Raw genomic sequence first — 4,558 nt, 5'->3', positions numbered from 1 at the left:
CCATGATTCCTTATTAATCTGCTCCTGGCCACCAGGTGCCTCTCCATTGCCCTTTGAGTGTTGCTAATGTTTAATTCTTCAGTTAGACTTGAAGTCAGAGATGGTGGGTAGTTTAAAACCAGTTCAAGTCATTACCAAGTAAGTGTTGTTCTTTCCATACTATACATATAATATACACTCACACACATATATACACATATATGTGTATGTATGTGTGTATATAGCTTTATCTATCTATGCATCTGTGTGTATATATATCCATATTGATATCTATATGTATGTGTGTGTGTGTATCTTTATAAAACATAGATTGTTATGCTGTGAGCTCTTCCACCCAGCATACACCTGCCTCCCCCCTGCCTCCAGGTGTAGCACCTCCTCTCTCTCTCTTAATGGTTTAAAGTTCACCCTGGATGATGATATTGCTGTTCTTGTTGTTGACAATGGCTCTCAAACATGCAAAGCTGACTTTGCAGGGGATGATGCCCCTCAGGCTGTCTTCCCTTCCATTGTTGCCCCCCAGACATCAGAGTGCTATGGTGGGTATGGGCCAGAAAGACAACTACATGGGGGATGAGGCCCTGAACTACCCCATTGAACATGATCTTGTCACCAACTGGGATAACATGGATTTCTGGCATCATACTTTCTATAATGATTTCCATGTGGCCCCTGAAGAGCACCTGTTATGCTCACAGAAGGCCCCCTGAACCCCAAAGGCAACATAGAAAAGATGAGTCAGATTATGTTTGGGAATGATAACACCCCAGCCATGTACATTGCCACCCAGGCTGTGCTGTACCTGTATGCCTTTGGGCATACCACTGGTATTGTGATGGACTCTGGTGATGGTGTGACCCACACTGTGCTCATCTATGAAGGTTATGCCCTTCCCCACACCATCCTCCATATGGATCTGGCTGGACAGTCCGATGGACTATGTCATGAAGATCGTGACTGAGAGAGGGTACAGTGTCACTACCATAGCTGACAAGGAAATTGAGCAAGACATCAAGGCGAAGTTGTGTTACATCACCATAGACTTTGAGCAGGAGATGGCCACTGCTGCATCTAGCTCCTCTCTGGAAAAGAGCTATGAGCTCTCTGATGGCCAGATTATCACCAATGGCAACAAGAGGTTCTGTTCCCCAGAAGCTCTCTTCCAACCATCCTTCTTATGTATGGAATCCTGTGGAATCCGTGAAATTACCTTCAGCTCAATCATGAAATGTGATGTTGACATCTGTAAGGATTTGCATGCCAATACTGTATTGTCTGGTGATACCACCAAGTACCCAGGCATTGCTGACAAGATGCAGCAGGAGATTATAGCCCTGCCTCCCAGCACAATGAAAATGAAGATCATTGCCCCACCTGAGCACAAATGCTCTGTTTGGATTGGAGACTCCATCCTGCTGTCTCTTTTTATCTTCCAGCAGATGTGGATCAGTCAGCAGGAGTATGATGAATCTGGACCCTCTGTTGTCCACTGCAACTGCTTCTAAAACGACTGTTTGTGGGGCTTTTTTGGTTGTTGTTGTTTTTCTTTTTTGTCAAAGGGTGTGATATGATAATTGCCAAAAAAAAAAAGAGATTGATGTGACTTTTTTTCTTCCTTTTCTTTGTATTTGACTCAGGATTTAAAAACTGAAACAGTAAAGGTGATGAGCGGTCTAAGTATGTTGGAGGCAAACATCGCCAAAGTTGTGCAGTGAATCTTCAGGACTCTGTACCTTTTTTTATTTGTTTGTTTTTCAATAGTCATTCCAAATATTGTATAATGCATTGTTACAGAGTTACGAGCCTTTATGAAGGCTGTACTTTGCTAGAGCAAAGGAGCTACATAACAAAAATACAGATGAGGAGGGAAAGGAGGGGGGAAGGTACTAGTATTGCTTTATATATAAATTATGCAATCCTTCAAAATTTTTATATCTTCTGCGTTAATGTTTGTTCCTTTTTAAAAAATTGTCAGCCATGACGAATGCCCCCCTAAATTCCCTCCCTGTCCCCAATATAGATGTGAGTGAAGACTTTACGATTTTCCTGTGAGGTTTATGAGATTGGTACTACTACTTGGGGGAGGGGAGGAGCCTTACCTGTACACTGACTTAAGACCAGTTCAAATAGAAGTGCACATGTTAAAGAAAAAAAAAAGAGATTGTTTAGTACCACTTGAAGGTAAACCCTCCACCAGTTATTTAAAAAAATATATTTTAGTCCAAGAATTCCAACTGGACAATAATTTGTTAAGTACCTCCTCTATTCATTTACACTATAATTTTGTCATCAAAATGTCTGAATGTCCCTGTAGCAAAAAAAAAAAAATGTAATGACTGGAAGTTTTTGAGCAAAGAACTCTGCCAACATATCATGGCGATATAAAGGCGACCTTGAATTATTTCAGGTCATGCCAATCAAACACAAGCTTTGGTATGTCATATTTCCACTTTATAGAAGAGCAGTCTATCTAAATAAAGGGTTATCACAAGGAGATGGACACTTAGTGATGAATTTGTTGACTGTGACAACCCACAAAACAATGTGGTTGAGTTCTAATTGGCATTATTAAAAGGAATATACGTCCAGTATTGTAGTAGTAGTAGTAGCAGCAGCAGCAGCAGCAGCAGCACCCGCAGTAATAAATAATAAATGATGATGATGATGGTGATGATGATAATGTGTGGATCTGAGATCACTACTCACATTAAAAAGAGACAGAGACGGTTCTTGAGAAAAGGCAAAAAGGAATTTTATTGCTTTCTCATGAGAAAGGACACCACCCAAGCGGCAGAGGTTGGGGGCACTTTAATTATATTTTACATTTATTCGGTCTCAATAAATGGGTACGTCCCCTGAACAGAGTACAGTAGAGAACAAAGGACTCAGATGGATGCCAGTCCATTTATTCCCCCCCCACCATCTTCAAATCTCCTGCCAAGGCTCTTCATTAACCAGATACAACCCCCTGACTGCCTATGTCATGCCATCCTCACATGGCTCATTTAAGCATGCACACAAGCCTCTAAACTTTCACCCCAGACATTCTGCTAAAGTTGTGGGGTAGGGGGAGGAAGAGGGATACTCTCTGTGGAAACAAAACAGGCACCACCACCCCCACCCCACCCCATTTCTTGCAATAATAATTAGCATTCATATAGTACATACTATGTGCCAGACACTGTACTTCACAATTATCTTATTTAATCCTCAAAACAACCCTGGGAGGAAGGTACAGTTATTATGACTATTTTATAGTAGAGGAAAGTGAAAAGAACAGAAGTTAAGTGATTTGCCCAAGACCACACACCTACAAAGTATGTAAAGCTGTGTTTGAAGTCAGATCTTAAATCCAAGTCCAGAACTCCATTCACTGTGACACCTGGATGAGATAAATTCACTAGGATGTTAGAGAGAGTAAGAAGATACATGGGGATGAGTTCCGCATACACCCCAAGTATGTTGGGGTGCCACCTGAAATGATGAAGAATCGATGTATGGGTTTCACTTTCCTGAAAAAATTCACACAGTCTCCAAGTTAAAGACAGGCATTTATTGGGGCGATGCACCCAAGTGGGCCCGCTCCCATGTGGGAGAGACAGGGCATAGGTGGCAGGCCCTGCTTCTAGGAAGCAAATATGGTTATTGGCATTAGGTGACTGGTTTAAATACGATTTTGTGGAATGGGGGAAAGGGGACAAGAGAATAAAAGGAGCAAGTGCCTGGGATAACATGTAGTTCAGAGATGCCTTTATCATACAGGTAAGCAAAGAGAATAGGAGAGGGGAGGGGAAGAGTTGTTCTGGAACTGGGTGTGCTTTGTGAAAGCACACAGTTAAGTCTACAGTGAGCTTCAATGTGGTCTTCTGTAATCACTTTTCTGACTGGTCATATGCTGCATCTTATCTTGTAGTTCACATTCTGAGTCCTGCTTGCTCATCTGCCTCAACTGCTCTTTTCTGCCTCTTCAATGGGACCAATACATTCTTAAAAAGAAAAGTTTCTAAATGAGTTTGAGCGGTTTGAACTACCACAACTGGAAAAAACTGGAGCGGGGGGAGAAAGGAGTTCTGGCATCTTTGCTGCAATCTTTTTCTTCAAGCTGCCAGATTAGGAGACCTGTTCATTTTAGGGTATGTAGTTTATTAACACTAGCTAAATTCCTCAGGTAATTGAAAGAATCTGCATTGGAAATGCAGACTTTATTTTCTTTAGGTTTTCTGGCTTATCTTTTGCATGCTTATTTATTTAGCTGCATTGATTTAAGCTTAGAGAAGGTTTGCTTTGTTCTGATTGCTTGTTATTTGTCAGTGCTTTGTGTTCAGGTGACATTCTCTATTTCTCAGTTGTTCAGTTGTTTCTAAAATTGACTTTATAAATATTCTTAATAAATCTACCACATTCCCTTTTGTAGACAGAAGATTTTCTTAAATCCTAAAAAGGTGGAAAACATCAAAACAAATATCTGGAATCTCTGTCACTATGGCCAAACTGACTCATGAGTCTGTGAGAATTTGATATGATTTTAGGGCTTCACACAAATACCACCCCGCTACCC

The 4,558-nt window shown here is 41.1% G+C and overlaps 1 pseudogene; it reads left to right on the top strand.

Moving 5' to 3' along the window:
• The first annotated feature begins 415 nt into the window (after positions 1–415).
• Positions 416–1,505, top strand: LOC118848735 (annotated as a pseudogene).
• The last annotated feature ends 3,053 nt before the right edge of the window (positions 1,506–4,558 follow it).

The sequence above is a fragment of the Trichosurus vulpecula genome, chromosome 4 (genome assembly GCF_011100635.1).
Source record: "Trichosurus vulpecula isolate mTriVul1 chromosome 4, mTriVul1.pri, whole genome shotgun sequence".
Taxonomy (NCBI): Eukaryota; Metazoa; Chordata; class Mammalia; order Diprotodontia; family Phalangeridae; genus Trichosurus; species Trichosurus vulpecula.
Note: the sequence above shows the minus strand (reverse complement) of the source record. Positions and strands in the feature narration are given on the sequence as shown.